The sequence below is a fragment of the Giraffa tippelskirchi genome, chromosome 2, assembly GCF_054371585.1.
Source record: "Giraffa tippelskirchi isolate mGirTip1 chromosome 2, T2T-mGirTip1v1.2.pri, whole genome shotgun sequence".
NCBI classification, from domain to species: domain Eukaryota; kingdom Metazoa; phylum Chordata; class Mammalia; order Artiodactyla; family Giraffidae; genus Giraffa; species Giraffa tippelskirchi.
In genome coordinates this window covers 49040094-49058913 of record NC_137276.1, presented here as the reverse complement: position 1 = coordinate 49058913, position 18820 = coordinate 49040094, and the positions used below count along the sequence as shown (strand labels likewise).

At 39.7% G+C, this 18820-nt stretch overlaps 1 protein-coding gene across 23 annotated transcripts in view; it reads left to right on the top strand.

Annotated features, from left to right (window-relative positions):
• The window catches only part of MARCHF8 (membrane associated ring-CH-type finger 8), a 105668-nt gene that overhangs the window by 27759 nt on the left and 59089 nt on the right, over nt 1-18820 (top strand). For 3 of the 23 annotated variants that reach the window (XM_081560707.1, XM_081560654.1, XM_081560866.1), the window contains one exon: nt 15658-15924. The exons of 18 other annotated variants lie outside the window; for them this stretch is intronic. The gene's annotated coding sequence lies outside the window, so the exon portion shown is untranslated. The remainder of the gene's footprint in view (nt 1-15657; nt 15925-18820) is intronic. 2 more of the 23 variants (XM_081560797.1, XM_081560873.1) reach the window with 1 other exon arrangement.

The window sequence follows — 18820 nt, the reverse complement described above, 5'->3', positions numbered from 1 at the left end:
CTGTATAATTGTAAGGGATTTGATATAGATCATACCTGAATAGTCTAGTGGTTTTCCCTACTTTCTTCAATTTAAGTCTGAATTTGGCCATAAGGAATTCATGATCTGAGCCACAGTCAGCTCCCGGTCTTGTTTTTACTGACTGTATAGAGCTTCTCCATCTTTGGCTGCAAAGAATATAATCAGTTTGATATTGGTATTGACCATCTGGTGATGTCCATGTGTAGAGTCTTCTCTTGTGTTGTTGGAAGAGGATGTTTGCTATAACCAGTGCATTCTCTTGGCATAACTCTGTTAGCCTTTGCCCTGAGTTTGTTTTGTACTCCAAGGCCAAATTTGCCTATTACTCCAGGTATCTCTTAACTTCAAACTTTTGCATTCTAGTCCCCTGTAATGAAAAGGACATCTTTTTTGGGTGTTACTTCTAGAAGGTCTTGTAGGTCTGCATCAAACCATTCAACTTCAGCTTCTTCAGCATTACTGGTCAGGGCATAGACTTGGATTACTGTGATGTTGAATGGTTTCCCTGGAAACAAACAGAGATCATTCTGTCATTTTTGAGATTGCATCCAAGTACTGCATTTCTGACTCTTTTGTGACTATGATGGCTACTCCATTTCTTCTAAGGGATTCTTGCCTACAATAGTAGCTATAATGGTCATCTAAATTCACCCATTCCAGTCCATTTTAGTTCACTGATTTCTAAAATGTTGACATTCACGCTTGCCATCTCCTGTTTGACCTCTTCCAATTTGCCTTGTTCATGGACCTAACATTCCAGGTTCCTATGCAATATTGCTGTTTACAGCATTGGACTTTACTTCCATCACCAGACATATCCACAACTGGGTGCTGTTTTTGCTTTGACTCATCTCTTCTTTCTTTCTGGAGTTATTTCTCCACTGATCCAAAGAATTCCAAAGAAGAGCAAACAATAGAAGAGTTCTGCAGAGAATAGCAAGGAGAGATAAGAAAGCCTTCCTCAGTGATCAATGCAAAGAAATAGAGGAAGACAATAGAATGGAAAAGACTAGAGATCTCTTCAAGAAAATTAGAGATTCCAAGGGAACATTTCATGCAAAGATGGGCTCAATAAAGGACAGAAATGGTATAGACCTAACAGAAGCAGAAGATATTAAGAAGAGGTGGCAAGAATATACAGAAGTCTATACAAAAAAGATCTTCATGACCCAGATAACCATGATGGTGTGATCACTCACCCAGACATCCTGGAATGTGAAATCAGGTGGGCCTTAGAAAGCATCACTAGGAACAAAGCTAGTGGAGGTGATGGAATTCCAGTTGACCTATTTCAAATCTTGAACGATGATGCTGTGAGAGTGCTGCACTCAATATGCCAGCAAATTTGGAAAACTCAGCAGTGGCCACAGGACTGGAAAAGGTCAGTTTTCATTCCAATCCCAAAGAAAGGCAATGCCAAAGAATGTTCAAACTACCACACAATTGCACTCATCTCACACGCTCACAAAGTAATGTTCAAAATCCTCTAAGCCAGACTTGAACAGTACATGAACCATGAACTTCCAGATGTTCAAACTGCATTTAGAAAAGGCAGAGGAACCAGAGATCAAATTGCCAACATCTGTTGAGTCATTGAAAAAGCAAGAGAGTTCCAGAAAAATATCTTACTTCTGTTTTATTGTCTGTGCCAAAGCCTTTGACTGTGTGGATCACCACAAACTGTGGAAAATTCTTAAAGAGATGGGACTACCAGACCACCTGACCTGCCTCTTGAGAGATCTGTATGCAGGTCAAGAAGCAACAGTCAGAACTGGACATAGAACAATAAACTAGTTCCAAATCGGGAAAGGAGTACATCAACGCTGTATATTGTTACCCTGCTTATCTAACTTACATACAGAGTACATCATGCGAAATGCTAGGCTGAATGAAGCACAAGCTGGAATCAAGATTGCTGGGAGAAATATCATAACCTCAGATATGCAGATGACACCACCCTTATGGCAGAAATTGAAGAAAAACAAAAGAGCTTCTTGATGAAAGTGAAAGAACAGAGTGAAAAAGTTGGCTTAAAGCTCAACATTCAAAAAACTAAGATCATGGCATCTGGTCCCATCACTTCATGGCAAGTAGATGGGGAAACAATGGAAACAGGGACAGACTTTATTTTCTTGGGCTCCAAAATCACTGCAGATGGTGACTGAAGCCATGAAATTAAAAGACGCTTGCTCCTTGGAAGAAAAGCTGTGACTAACCTAGACAACATATTAAAAAGCAGAGACATTACTTTGCCAACAAAGGTCTGTCTAGTCAAAGCTATGGTTTTTCCAGTGGTCATGTGTGTATGTGAGAGTTGGAGTATAAAGAAGGCTGATTGCTGAAGAATTGATGCTTTTGAACTGTGGTGTTGGAGAAGACTCTTGAGAGTCTCTTGGACTGCAAGGAGACCCAACCAATCCACCCGAAAGGGAAATCAGTCCTGAATCTTCATTGGAAGGACTGATGCTGAGCTGAAATTGCAATACTTTGGCCACCTGATGCTAAGATCTGACTCATTGGAAAAGACCCTGATGCTGGGAAAGATTGAAGGCAGGAGGAAAAAGGGAACGACAGAAGATGAGATGGTTGGATGGCATCACCGACTCGATAGACATGAGTTTGAGTAAGCTTTGGGAGTTGGTGATGGACAGAGAAGCCTGGTGTGCTGCAGTCTATGGGGTCACAAACAGTTGGACACAAATGAGCAACTGAACTGAACTGAATATAGAGTTCACTGAGTTTCTTGGATTTGTAAGTCAGTGTCTTTTAATCAAATTTGGGAGGTTTCTAGCTATTGGACCTTCAAATACTTTTTCTGCTCCCGTATCACTCTCTTTGCCTTCTGATCTCCAATTATACATATATTATATTCCTTGATGTTATTTCACACATTTGTGAGAGTGTTCATTTTTCTACAGTCTGTTATTTTTTTTTCCAGCTTGGATAATTTACATTAGTCTGTTTTCTGATTTCCTAACTTTTCCATCGTCTCCAAATTACTGTTAAGATCACCCATTAAGTTTTCATTCTTTTCAGTTCTAGGATTTCTGTTTGGTTCTGTTTCATAATTTTCATTTCTCAGCTGAGATTTCCGTTCTTTAAGACCATGTTTTCTCAACTTTCTCTCACTTACAGTGACTAACAGATAAAATAGGCCTATTTTTTGCTATTAGAGCTATTCTTATTTTCTTTTGGTTAATGTTTAACACTTTAAATTCTTTTATTTTCAACTTTTTATGTTATTATTCATCATAGGTCTTCTGTAAGCAGTATATAACTGGAACTGTTTGTATTTTATAAAATTATCTCATAAGTTGTATTTTAATTAGCAATTTTAAGTAAATTTTGATTGTGAGCTTCTCTTCTTATTCGGATTTAATCTGTGAGAGTCCAGAGGATCTTAATTGAAGATATTTTCCTCAAGAGACCATTTGAGTACGAATTCTGCCAGGAGGTAGGGTGTACCTTTGTCAAGGATAACACTGTCCACTTTTCCGAGTACTGTACTTAAGTACTCATCACAGGCGCATTTTATTCACGTGACCTTGTGAGTGGAAAGGGGTTCTAACAATTTCTTGATTGGCCTGTTACCCTCCTGATTCTCACTTTACCTTCAGTCCTTAGTCCTTCTGGAGCTGTCCGGTGTTAACTCCTCAGACCTTTGGAAGTTCTGCAGTGTCATTATCACCCATGCCACTCTCAGTTTTGTGACTAACAGCTGCTTCTTCCTGTGCTGTCTATTCCTTGAACTTTCACTGTTCTACAGTCTTTTTGAGAAGTGCCTTTAACTCTATATTTATAACTCTCTTGTCTTATGCAGTGTAGTGTGAATGACAGGCACCATGTTCTCCAAACCACATTCTGTTCTCATGCTCTGTGGCTTTCTTTGGACTAAACTCAGACTTTTGATTTAGAATGAATGGTGCCCTACCCCCTGTCCCCCCACCTCTTGAGAGTTCCCAGACTTCTGTAAACTGGCCTTTAGCAGGACTGACCCTGCGCATAACCTCAGTCATGTGCAAAATCCCTCTTATCTTTCCTGGAGCGGTCCCAGTGCAGGATCAGCTGGGAGTCAGGCTTTGGAAGAAAATGTTGTATGTAAGTGATTTTCAAAGCTAGTGATTTAATCAGGATTCATCTTTCTAAAATAGAAACACCAAAGTTACATTTAAAGTATAGTAACAGGGAGAAAAATATCAGTGATACTTTTATTTGTTAAGCACTTATACTGTGGTAGGTTATTTTACTAGATTTATAGTGAAGTCATTATTATTATTATTGTAATTATTTTATAGGCCTGAATAGGCATATTTAGCTAAAAGTCTGTTGAATGAGGCTTGGCACAGTGCACCTGTTAGATTGGCACTTTATACTTCCCAACAGTCGTGCCATCCTTACTAGGGGGCAGCTGGAGGAGTGGTAAACCCCAATGAACGCAGTCACCAGAGGACTACTGCTTTGGTAGTTGGTGCTGCCTCATTTGACTTGTTGGAGAAGGCAATGGCACCCCACTCCAGTACTCTTGCCTGGAAAATCCCATGGATGGAGGAGCCTGTTAGGCTACAGTCCATGGGGTCACGAAGAGTCGGACACGAGTGAGCGACTTCACTTTCACTTTTCACTTTCATGCATTGGAGAAGGAAATGGCAACCCACTCCAGTGTTCTTGCCTGGAGAATCCCAGGGATGGCGGAGCCTGGTGGGCTGCCACCTGTGGGGTCACACAGAGTCGGACAAGGCTGAAGCGACTTAGCAGCAACAGCAGCATTTGACTTGCTTTAGCTGCGGGCCTGCCTCTTCTGACTCCTCACTTGCATTCAGAGTGACTATGAAGCTATATTCCAGCTGTGTCCTCTCTCTACACAGGGGTTCATATGGATCTTCTGTTCATAGTCATACTTCTGACCTCTTCCATTTCCTTGAATGATTATTTTTTAAATCTACTGTTATTCTGCTAGTAGTCCATAAAGTTTATTATGAAAATAATTTTACTTCATGTATAGAATAAAATAGGCAGTGGGTAGGAAGTAAGAATAAGCATCTTTTTTGCTGTTGGTTTTTTTTTTTCCAGTTTTATTGAGGTCTAATTGGCATACAGCACTGTATAAGGTTAAGGTATACAGAAAAATGATTTGATTTACATGCATCATGAAATGATTACTACCATAACTTTGGTGAATTTATTGCATCTTTTGTTTAAAGGGTATAGAGTTTCAGTTTTGGAAATTGAAAATGTTTTGGAGATCTTTTCCTGACAATGTGAATATAATTAATACAACTGAACTGTACATCTAAAGTGGCTAATTTCATAAATTTTGTTACATTTTTTTTCCTACAACAACAAAAAAAAAGAGTATCTTTTGTGGAATATAAATTTAAACGGTTAAGGGCAGAGTTTTGAATTTTTTTTACCTTATTCATTGTATTTGGTTCTATTTACTCATCCTTTACCACAGATTGAATCAACAGATTAGAGTTATTGGAGAGTCCAGAGCAGAGGAGATGTTTACCAAACAGAATTTATAGGTGCTGAGAAAATATTAGATGAGTTATTTCAGCGTTTGGTTCATACTGATTTTCTTGTCTGTATGAAAATACATGCTTGTATTTTTTTTTGATTCAGATGTTTTATGTGTCTTCTCAAAGAGAAGGGTTTTATAATGAGGTGAAAATCTCTGAGAAGTGATAGCTGACTTTAAAAACAAATAACTGTTTCCTCGTTTACATTTATATTATTTTTAAATTAGATCTTGGGTTACTTGGGCTTCTCTTGTTGCTCAGCTGGTAAAGAATCTGCCTGCAGTGTGGGAGATCTGGGTTCAAGCCCTGGGTTGGGAAGATTCCCTGGAGAAGGGAAAGGCTACCCACTCCAGTATTCTGGCCTGGAGAATTCCATAGAATGTATAGTCCATGGGTTTGCAAAGAGTCGGACACGACTAAGCGACTTGCATTGGGTTACTACTTTGATGATTGATTGAAACGTTTTTCTCACTATAGTTTTTTTCCCCTGAAAAGTGCTATCTAGAGGGAGAAAGTAACTGAGGGAGGGAGAAAGTAACTGACTTTCAGGATCATAGAGTAAACAGTAAACTGTGCAAATTAATATTAAAATTCTCAATTCTTAATAGACTTAGCCACCGTTGGGATTTACCCAGAGGAAAATGGGGCCAGAGTTGCTTTTCTTTCTTTCAGCTTATGCTTTGTAATACATTATAATGCAGATCACAGTAATTAAGGCAGAAAGATTAGGAAACTGGGAGGATTCAAGGTTTAGTCATAAAGAAACACCAGTTAAATTTTCAGAAATATTTCACCCGTGCTTTATATAGAACACTGTGGGAAATGCTTAAAAGAAATAGAGACAATCCAGAACACTGAAGGGAATGCTAAAGAAATATGTAATGGTCCAAAGAGAGTTCAGCCTTTTTCACTTTTACAGTTCACTGTAGGGAGTGATCTGTAACTAGATAGTATTTTGTTTTAGGGTTCACCAAAGAAACAGAACCAATAGTATATACAAAGATAGATGGATAGAGAAAGATTCTTATTGATAGATTTTAAGAAATTGGCTCATGTGATTGTAGAGGCTGCCAAGTCTAAAACCTGCACACTAGGCTGGCAGATTGGGGAACTGAGAGAAGAGTTGAATCTGAAATTTGAGACCACAAGTCTACTGGCAAAATTCTCTCTTCTTCCAGAAGAGACTAGGGGTTTTTTGTTTTAAGGCCTTCATATGATTAGATGAGTCCTACCCACATTATAGGCACTTCCCTGCTGGCTCACACAGTAAAGAATCTGACTGCAATGCAGGAGACCTGGGTTTGATCCCTGGAGAAGGGAATGGCAACCCACTCCAGTATTGTTGCCTGGAGAATCCCATGGACAGAGGAGCCTGGCAGGCTACAGTCTATGGGGTCACAAAGAGTCGGACATGACTGAGCAACTAACACACACCCACATTATGGAGGGTAATATCTTTTACACAGAGTCTCTTGATTTAAATGTTAATCATATCTATGAATATACCTTCACAGAAACACCTCGAATAATATTTGACCAAATGTCCGCGTACTGTGGCCTATTCAAGTTGATACATAAAATTACCCAGCACGTATATCGAAGAAGCATTTTGTGTATAATTAAATGTCAAACTGTAAACAATATTGGGTACGTGTTATGGGTGGTAAGATAGGAGTAGGGGAGCCTCTTTTGACGTTTCTTTGCTCACAGAGGAGATAAATTCTAAGATGTGCTCTGAAAGCCAGGAAGTTTTTGGCCTGGTGTGCAGAGTGTATACAACATCCCAAGAGGGTGGATTAGAATGAACAAGGGTGGAGCTGACCATGGCATGGGCAGGAGAGGATTTGTCCTGGCTGGAGAGATAGTTCTTAGATGGTGAGGCAGGCCCTGCTCTGATTTCTCTACCTTACTTACTGCGTTAAGTAGAGAAGATGCTTGCTCCAGCCTGAGATGACAGATGGCTGGTGCAGGGCTGTCTGTACCACCAGCATTATATGCTACATTATACAGTGTAATGAGATGAGAATTCTTCTGCATAAAGCATTTCAAATGAGATAGAGCTGCCTTAGATTTTTGTTATAAAATGTGCCCAGAATCCTTTCTTCAGTTAGTTTAATTGCTTCGAAAGATGTATATGTTTGTGAAGAAACATAAGATCTTCAAATGATGTGAATTGCTGCCAGATCTTCAAATGATGTGAATTGCTGCCAGTTGCTGCCAGTAGTAATTCTAATCTTTAAGCCTTGAAATGTTTTAGGATCCATTCTGAAGTAGAATAGAGCCCAGTAACTCCCTCTCCCCCCACATTACAAATTAAGGAACATAATCAAATTTTTAGATGTAACAGGTGTAAAGACACTTTGTAATAAAAATTCTTCCAATGAAAGTAGTTATCAGAGAGAAAAATAGCAAAAACAATGTATGTTAAATAATGGCACAAAATAGCCCCTGAGTGAATCACCTCTCCCTGTCTCTCCCCCTTTGCAATGTGGGTCTGCTTGTTTTTCCAATCAAGTGGTAGAGTCTGTTTCCATACCGTTTGTACTGGAATGTGCCATGTGGCTTGAAGTGGCCAGGGGAGCATAAGCAGACACGATGCAAGCAGAGGCACGATGTGCAGTAGGCCAGCTTCTTGGCCTGCTGCTGCCATCCTGTGAAGAAGGCTGAGAGGAAGGGCACCTGGAAAGGGAGGCCCAGCCTTCCTCACTGAGCCCAGTCCCCAGCTGAACTGGGCCCAATGCAGCAGCACGTAAGTTAGGTAAGAGCAGCAGAAGAGCTGTGCAGTCAACCCATGGAATTGTGAGAAATAGGAAATCGTTGCTGTTAGGCAACTAAGGCTGGGGTAGTTTGTTACCCAACAATGGCAAACAGAAACATCCTGTGACTAATAGCAGGAATTCATCTCTGTAATTCTAATTCTGGCTTCACTCCTGAACCCCCAAGGAGCCCACAGTCCAGTGAGGGAGGCAAGAATGTAAGCAAGTCACTCCAATCCAGTGTGGTGCATGCCCAGGAAGGCCTCTGGACTGCTGCAGCCTTGACTTTTTCTCTGTCCCCTTTTCTTCATCTGTAAGGATTAGATTTTTCCCTGCAGGACAAGCATTGAAGAACGCTTGGAGGAACTAGAGGAAGAAGATTAGTTCTGTACTTCATTGAAGGTGTTTTCCATCTCTTATGTCTGTCAGACTCACACTTCCCTTTCTCAGAAGAGAAATGCTGAAAGAACCCTAACAAGTCTCCTCTTTTCCTTTTGTTAAGGACTAGTGTTTTCATTATCCTTGTATTTGTCCTGAAGAATGCCCATGGTTATGCCCCCTTAACTTTCCTCTGGTTCAGACTCTGCTGGAAGATTCAGACATTCGAGTCCAGGCCCTTTCCTTGTAATCATCTCAGGTTCACCTAATTCACACACATGGTAGAGTGGTTCTGCTGAGGCCTCTCTGGGTCACTGGGGAAGTCACAGATGGCCTGCAGTGTTTGAATCTGAGTCCTACTTGCCTCACACTATCTGCTACTCACTCACCATCAGCTTTGGCCTGCCCCTCACGCTGTTCCTTGAGATTCTCAAGTGCACATTGCAGCCTGCAGCACTCTCGTCTCCTGGCCCAGTTGTGTTTGCTCAGGACTTCCAGCACCAGGCTCCCTCAGTTTTCTTTAGCGGCCCATTCTCCTTCCGCTGGCCAGCATTTTGGGGGTATACCTAGAGTCCACTCTGTCTTTCTTCTTGGCTGCCTCATGGCTCAGATAGTAAAGAATCTGCCTGCAGCACAGGAGAACAGGGTTCAGCCCTTGGGTCAAGAAGATCCTCTGGAGAAGGAAATGGCTCCCCACTCCAGTATGCTTGCCTGGAGAATTCTATGAACAGAGGAGCCTGGCAGGCTACAGTCCATGGGGTCGCAGAGTCGGACACGACTGAGCGACTAACACTTTCTTTTCACCAGCCTTTCAGGTTGCATGTTAGAAAATTAATCTTGAATAATCTACTGGAGTAGTTTAAAAGATACAGCTTTAGTTTTAAATAGTTGTACTGGTTTAAGGTTATGTTATTGTGTATGTAATATATGTGTAACATAATAGTTTAAGATATGCACTGTAATTTTAAAATGCAGTATTTTTCTGTGGCTTGTGATGTATATTTGTAAATCAACTCAAAATGATAAAGTTAAATATCCAATTTTTGTTATAAATTGGACCTAACTTTTCAGGCATGTCTTGCAGCCTTGAAGTATATAAATTATTATTTTGTCAAATTTTTAACAAGTATATCCATTACTTTGGTCAGATGACCTCCTATGCAGACAAAATTGCAGCAAAAAGCATGTTGCTATTTAATACTTAAAACTGTGGATTCTGTGTTATTGTTTGTATCCATGTTGATCATACCTCTTCTTTATCATAATAAAGCCAGCAACACACCAGGTTTTGTCTTTTTCTAACAGCTGTGCTACAGTGAGATGAAAAAGAAAAAAACCTACATATTTTAGATTCACCTTGTAAATTGCCACAGGCTACTACAGCTAGTGAAATATGGCTGAGCAGCCTTAGGCAAGTTGCTTAACTTCTCTGAGCCATGTGTGAAGTGAATATAAGACAGTTTCTCTATTTTCTGGCACTGCTGTGAGAATTAAATGAGATAATACGCGTAAAGTATTTACAATTTGTCAGTGCTTTCATCTGTTGTGTTTTTAGCCAGCAAATTACTCTTCAGAAATTCTATTTCTATACTTCTCAGCTTGTTTCTCTTACATTATCATTTTTAAATTTTTTATTCTTTGGATTTCATTTTCTAGTTATCCTCAGCATTGCTTATTTGTTATTTTTCATGTAGCATTGAAATTATTCTTTATTACCTTTGGTCGTACTCTGAATTATTCTAGAGGATTTTATTTTATTTAACATTTCTATCTTTAATTTTATTTATTTATTTATTTTTGACTGTGCTGGGTTGTTGTGCGGGCTTTTTCTAGCTGCGGTGAGCTGGGGCTAATCTCTAGTTGCGGTGCCTGAGCTTCTCATTGTGGTGGCTTCTCTTGTTGCAGGAGCACAGGATCTAGAGCATGCAGTCTTCAGTAGTTGCAACACATGGGCTCAGTAGTTGTGGCTCCGTGGCTCTAGAGCACAGGCTTAGTAGTTGTGGCGCACGGGTTTAGTTGCTCCCTGCATGCAGGATCTTTCTGAATCAGAGATCGAACCCCTGTCTCCTGCACTGGCAAGTGAATTCTTTACCACTGAGATAGGTACCAGGGATACCCTTTAGGGGATTTTAAAACTAACAAAATCTTTTTTTGTTTGTTTCTGAGTAAACTTCATTTAGTCTTTGGGATATGTTTGTGTGTTTTATCATTTTTTTCTTCGCTTTTAGTAATTGCATCTATATTTTCTGGTAGTTACTACTTTATTCTGATGCATTTAACTTTTTAAAATTCATTTTGATATTTTTAATAAGCTCATTGTTCTTGAAGGTCATAGTGTTAAACAGACCAAGTCAAAGCTTTGTCTCAGACTGTTTTTTAGTGGGTGGCATATGGAGGCCTTGTAGTGTTACTCTGCCATCTTCCCTAAAATTCTCAGAACCCTGAACTTTAATTTTGACCTTAATTTCAATAAAGAGTGGATTTAGAGTAGTCTTGATGCCTTGTTACCTGTTGGTCTGGTGTGGGCTTGACAGTGGCCAGATGTGAGTTGCTTGTGAGAGAGCATTCTTCCCTGGTTGAGTGAGGGGAATAGGCCTTTAAGGATACTGTTAGTGAAATAGCATATTTTACGCCCTTCTTTAGTAACTTGTCACCTATTCTTCACTGTATTTCTGACTCAAAGATTGAAATTGCTAAACTGTATTTTATGAAACTTGTTTTTCTCTTTCTTAAAAGAACTCTTATCCGCAGTTCTTAACAACTTATAATTGTAACCTTTTAGACTTATTCTTAAAAATACTTGGATTGCATTTTGAGTTATTACAATTTTGGACTTAGTCTGATGTGGTCAAACTGTTGCACATATTTAAAGATCAGTTGTTTCTTCCCAATTGATATGAATTGTACCAGGATAAAAAATACTGAATTTTTGTGTTATCTAAATTTCCACTGTGCTACTTGATCAGCATTTGAGACAGTAAACAGTGTTACTTATAGTTTGAGTTATAAATGAAATTCCCAGTTAGTCCTGGTTCTTGTGGGAGAAAAGTTGATTTAGTCAGGATTTACTGAATGGATATTATGTGACAACATTGGGCGAGAGAGCGCTAATACAAGGATGAGCAAAGTGAGATAGGATTTCTGCCTTTAGGGAGTTTACTTCCCAGTAAGGGTGAATGTTATTAATTAAAGAATTTAACAAAAGTAAAATTCCAATTGTGATCCTTGTTAATGAAGTAGAGGTTCTTCATCAATGCTATAAAGACCTGTAAATGTGGGATTTCCTGAGTTTGTTGTTGTTGTTGTTTAAGTTTACGTTTGACTTATAATAACTGTCAAGACTGTTTTCCAAGGTCTCTATACCACTTCACATTCTCAAGGACAGTATATGAGGGCTCCAGTTTCTCCACATGCTACAGTTAATATCGATGGTCTTTTTGATTATAGCCCTTCTACAGGGGATATGTTCGTTACTCAGTCATGTCCAACTGTTTGTGTCCCCACGGACTACAGCCTGCCAGGCTCCTCTGTCCGTGGGATCCTCCAGACAAGAATACTGGAGGGGGTAGTCGTTCCCTTCTTCAGGGAATCTTCCCGAACCAGGCATCAAACCTGGGTCTCCTGCATTGCAGGCAGATTCTTTACAGTCTCAGGGAAGCTCAGGAAGGGAAGCTCAGGAGGGATATAGTATTATCTTGTGGTTTTAATTTGCATATCATTTCATGAGCTTACTAACTATTCATTTATCTCTTTGGTGAAATGGCTATTAAAAACTTTTGCCCATCTTTAAATTGTATTGTTTGTCGTAAGTTGTAGGCGTTCTTTAGATATTCTAGATACAAGTCTATCAGATAGATGATTGTCACGTTTTTTTCTCCCAAGTCATTGTTTTAGCTTTCTTGATGATGACTTTTAGAACACAGAAGTCTTGTTAAATTTGGTCATCTGATTTATCAATATTTTCCTTTGGAGTAAAATGCACAGAGGTGGTCATTGATGCCAGAGATACGGATTTGATAACTTGGGAAAAGGGAACACAGAATGAGAGTGGGAGAGGGTAAAATGGAGTTTTGAGGAATCAGAAGATTTACTGTCATGTGAGTATGCAGGTCAGGAAGCAACAGTTAGAACTGGACATGGAACAACAGACTGGTTCCAAATAGGAAAAGGAGTACGTCAAGGCTGTATATTGTCACCCTGCTTATTTAACTTATATGCAGAGTACATCATGAGAAACGCTGGGCTGGAAGAAACAAGCTGGAATCAAGATTGCCGGGAGAAATATCAATAACCTCAGATATGCAGATGACACCACCCTTATGGCAGAAAGTGAAGAACTAAAGAGCCTCTTGCTGAAAGTGAAGGAGGAGAGTGAAAAAGTTGGCTTAAAGCTCAACGTTCAGAAAACTAAGATCATGGCATCTGGTCCCATCACTTCATGGGAAATAGATGGGGAAACAGTGGAAACAGTGTCAGACTTTATTTTTTTGGGCTCCAAAATCACTGCAGATGGTGATTGCAGCCATGAAATTAAAAGACGCTTACTCCTTGAAAGGAAGGTTATGACCAACCTAGATAGCCTATTTAAAAGCAGAGACATTACTTTGCCAACAAAGGTCCGTCTAGTCAAGGCTGTGGTTTTTCCAGCAGTCATGTATGGATGTGAGAGTTGGACGGTGAAGAAAGCTGAGCGCCGAAGAATTGATGCTTTTGAACTGTGGTGTTGGAGAAGACTCTTGAGAGTCCCTTGGACTGCAAGGAGATCCAACCAGTCCATCCTAAAGGAGATCAGTCCTGGGTGTTCATTGGAAGGACTGATGTTGAAGCTGAAACTCCAATACTTTGGCCACCTCATGCGAAGAATTGACTCATTGGAAAAGACCCTAATGCTGGGAAGGATTGGGGGCAGGAGGAGAAGGGGACGACAGAGGATGAGATGGTTGAATAGTATCACCGACTCGATGGATATGGGTTTGGGTAAACTCCGGGAGTTGGTGATGGACAGGGAGGCCTGGCGTGCTGCGATTCATGGGGTCGCAAAGAGTTGGACACGACTAAGCGACTGAACTGAACTGAACTGAGTGAGTAAATGTGTCAAGTCAAATAACATGGGCCTAGAAAATGTCCTTTAGGCTTAACTGCCATGGAGATGGCTGTTGACCTTACTGTACTGAAGCTAGATTGTGATGAGGTGAAATGTGCATGGGAGGTAAAAAAATGTCAATTTGAGTGTAGAAGAGCTCTAAGGTATAGAAGAAGAGCCTTATTTTGCTTTAGAAAAGCAAGATAGATGGGATGATCCCAGGAGACAAATGATGAGTCAGATGAAGTTTTATCCCTTTCTTTTTTCCTTTCTTTTTAAAATTTTCATTGAGAGAATGAATATCCTTATTCAGCACCTAAATCGTGACCCAGGTATAATGTCACATTTGATAAAAATATGTGATATAGGTATTGTTCTATTTGAGGTCACATGAGTCTCCTGCCTGTTTTCTGTTTATACTTTCTCTCCATTTGTTTCTTCAAAATATTTTCAAAATGAAAAAAGTAATAAATGCACACAGCTTTTTGAAAAGTGTAATGGAGGCCCAAGCTCTCTCATCCAGACATCTTAGGTCGGAAATACTTTAAACTTCAGAAATTTTCAGATTCTAGAAAGGTAATCTATACATGGTGTGTAATAGTGAGTGCTGTTATTGGGGTAATACCCATAAAACTCATTAATATTTCCTTATTGAAGTATAATATTTATACTGAGTTGCATAAGTTTTAATAGAAACTATAAATAGCTTCCTATTAGTTCAGGTCAGGTTTTGGCCCCTAAAGAGTTTAAGATTAGGTCTTAATGTTAAATAAGACCTAATACATAATGTTAAATAAAACTTATACATTTCTTTACTAAATATAAATAAATAAAAGTTAGCTTTGTTTTGGTATTTGTCTGAATTTTGGAAGTGTATGTAGGAGATGGTAGTACCCAACCTCCTATAATGAAAAACAGTAGTCCTTTGCTCCACTCCTCCACCGCTCTTGTCCTGCTCCACAGAGGCAGCTTCGTATATGTCATCGTTGCATCTTCTGATTGTTGCCTCCATGTTTTCAAATGATACACTCATGCTATTTCTTGACTTATAAATATTAGACATTATCTCTTGCTTTTATACCCCACCTCTCTTCTCCCTATCCTCCGGATTTAGTTATGTCATGATGTTGTTTATATATCATTATAATATTTACACCATAATCAATATTGAACCATTGTTCACTTTAGAACCAAATGATTATGCTATCTTTCTACTGTAGTCTTGTTGTTGTTACTTTATATTTTCACTGGTATGATCGTTATTAGACTTATCCTTAGTTCTTCTAAGATGTCCATGGTATTATCTGTCACTCCGTCTTCCCTGTTGAGACTTCTTTTGTTCTGGAGACCTGCTTCTGGAAGTTTTCCATGAGTCTGCTCCACTCTGTACCAGTAGTCTGTAGGCCTGCAGTGCAGTTACAGTCCTGGAACTTGCACTCTCTGCCCCTTCTAAGTTATAATGGCTGTTTTGTGCATTCTTTGTTTTTCTCTTCCTTGATTTTGTCCTTTATTTTGCTAGAGTACATCTTCCACGAGTTTACCATAAAAGGGTGCATGGGAAATTTATTACCGGCTGTACATCTATAAGGATGTTGATTGACTTGTTTAAAAGGATTTTTAAAACTTTAGAAAGTTATCTTTATTTCCCCGAGGTTTTTTTTTCTTGTTTTCTTTTTGTGGGTATGTATTATTTTGGTTCCTTCATTCAGAGCTCTTCTCCTAAGTTTGATCAGTAAGTGAGAAAGGCCAAGAACAGGGAGCAGAGATTAGATAGACTGCATTGAACTGAGTTGTGGGAGCAAGAAAGTGAAGAGCACTGAAATGTAACTTAAAAAGTGGTTATAGAGGGAAAGTGAATAGAAGCGTTGAAAGCATTTTCTTTCTACTTCTGTTTTTAAAGATGCTGCTGCCGCCGCTGCTGCTATTGCTGCTGCTGCTGCTGCTAAGTCACTTCAGTTGTGTCCGACTCTGTGCGACCCCATAGACGGCAGCACACCAGGCTCCCCCGTCCGTGGGATTCTCCAGCAAAAACACTGGAGTGGGTTGCCATTTCCTTCTCCAGTGCATGAAAGGGAAAAGTGAAAGTGAAGTCTCTCAGTCGTGTCCAACTCTTAGTGACCCCGTGGACTGTAACCTGCCAGGCTCCTCCGTCCATGGGATTTTCCAGGCAAGAATACTGGAGTGGGGTGCCATTGCCTTCTCCTGAAATTCTGTATCAGTGTAGATTTTTATTATTTTTCTACAGCATCTAGTGATATAAACTACTTGTTCAGTGCATTTTTGGGGAAAACTGATTCTGTTACTTTGTTGACGTGAAGGAGTCTTTAGAAAGGATGGGATGACAATATGGGGTAAGGGAGGTGGCTGGTAGAGTGAGGCCCCGAATAGCCAGGTGGGGAGGATGGCAAAGAGCCCAGGTACACTTCCAGAGCTGGGGCTACTTCTTCCCTGAAGTGCATAATATAATTTATTTAATTCATGAAAGGGTTGAGAGCAATGGGCAGGTTTATATGGTTGGTGGCGGGAAATTGAGGGACTTTTGCAATAAATTGTCATTTAAACAACAAAAGTGCCTGATCTCATGGTCAAGTACACAGGGGCTTCCTTCACACAAGGAAATCTGTTATTAAGAGAGAACAGTCTCTTTTCCTCTGGTGGAGAGAAGTCTTTCACTATCTTGAAACGAGATTTCTTTTATAACCATCATTAAAAGAAAAAAAACATTTACTAATAGCCCATGTTTATTATTCTTTTCTGTGTTCTGTAAAAGATAATGGTTCCTGCTGCAGATTTTTTTTGCCATAGCAACAAGGACAAACATATACTGGAAAAGCAGTGTAAGCAACAGGTAGTCTTAGTGCTGGGCAGATGCTCAGATTTATTGATAGTGGACAAGTACTAACCTCCCTTTGTCTGCCATGTTAATAATGCTGTGTTCCTAGCACTGCATGTTCTGAGCCACCATTTCTGAGGATGTATAAAGGCCATCCCATTGCAGTTGCATTTTGTGGGAAATATGTGAACTGAAAGTAGCGTGATATGGAAATATTAATAAAGGCTTGTGTTGCGAAAGTGTTAAGTCAGTCAGTCATGTCCAACTCTTTGTGACCCCATGGACTGCAGCCCACAAGGCTCCTTTGTTCATGGAATTCTCCAGGCAAGAATACTGGTGTGGGTAGCCATTACCTTCTTCAGGGTATCTTCCTGACCCAGGGATCAAACCTGGGTCTCCCACATTGCAGGCAGATTCTTTACCATCTGAGCTACCAGGGAAGTCCAGTAAAGGCTTACTATTCATAAAATATGAAAGAAAGCAGTCTTCAAAATCAGTAACTGCAATGAAAGTCAGATGTAATAAAACCCTGCAAAGAAAGGCAAGCTATTCCCATAATACACTATACTATTTTTTTAAGGAAAAACACTCTGCAAAAATATTAGAGGAATTGCTGGAAAAAATCTAAAGGGAGCATAAAACAAACACTGCAGTAGTTGAAAACATTAGTGTCCTGAGAATGCATCTTCCTACTTTATTCCTGTAGGAAAATTAGGCTTTATTTCTGTGAGGTCTTCAGAAATGTATTCATCACAGAAAATAAGCCCTCTTAACGGTTGTATACATTCATCAATAACATAAAATTCTGGCTATTACCGACCTATGTGGAATGACTTGAGCTTTTAAAAATATGTATCTAAACTATAAAAGTATTGCATTGTTACTGAAAGTTTAGAAAATAGAGAAATGAAAAGTTATGAGTATTACCACATCATTAAACTGCTGTTACCATTTTTATGAATTTCTCTCCTAGTATCTAACTATATATTAATATTAAATAATAGTGACAAGGATATGCTTATTTTGCTTTATAATTTATTTAAAACTCTAAGAGTTTTGCTTGTAAATATAATGGTACGTTTTGGTTGAGATAGGTTTTTTTTTATAGTTAGGCATTTTCCTTTGCTTTTTCCTAAAAGGTTTTAAAATCCTGTGTTGGTGTTGAGTTTTATCATTTGATTATATTAATAGCATCTAATGACATAAATGATTGATTCTGCAGGTTTTCCTTGGAAACCGGATTCTATTCCTGTGTATTCAGATGTGATGATATGCTGGTGTCTCCTAGTGTGCACTGTGTACATATCTTGGGTTTCCCACAGGCATGTCAAGCTCAATGTGCCCATGGCCAAACCCTCATGCATCTCCCAGTCCTCTCTGCATTCCAGTCTTGTGAAGGCACAGCCAGAAACCAGGGGATAGTTTAGACCCCTCACTAGATCATGTCAGCCCTCCTTTTCTAATGGTCTCTCTCCTCCCTCTAAGTTCTGTTCTTGGTCTGGTCTTGGTCATTCAGTGCTGTGTGTTACAAGTGGTCTCCTCACTCCTAATGCTTTTGTGTGTGTGTGTGTGTCTGCTAGCTGCTGTTCACAGGCTTCTCATTTCTTATATGAACCATTCTTCTGATAAAAACAGGCTTAACTTAAGTTGTTTATTTAGAGTGCCAGTCAGGATACTGCGATTCAACAGCTTACAATGGGGAGGAGGAGGGCACTGCTGGAGCCTGGTACCCTGTGTGCAGGGATGCATGGAGGCATGCAGACCCGGGGTGATCGTCTCCTAGGGGATTTGCCACTGATATCTTGTGTCTTCTCCTGGCTGCCTTCTTTGTCATCTGTATTTGTCCCCAGCATTGTTGAAATGGGCAGAATCCTTCGCTTATCTTGACCATCTGGGAAGCACACAGAATAGCCTGATTCTTAAGCCACTCTGGTTGTCTTCTGGATTGGGCCTTCCTGCCTCTCCCCTTATAGGGATAGCATTGTCAGCCATACTTCCCCTTGGAGTCATGCTGCGAGAGGTCCTAAGTAAATGTCAGAAAGGATTTGAGGTCCCAGTGGTGTATATCTTGTGTCAGACTGAGGTGTAGAAGGACAGAAAATAGTACTGGAAAGACAAAGCCAATGAACTGGCCTTTTTAAAGCAGTAAGAGGCATCATTTCAGAAGCTTGAAAAAGCAGACTGGAAAATATGCTGATGCTAAAAACCCTGATATTTGTGTATGTGGACG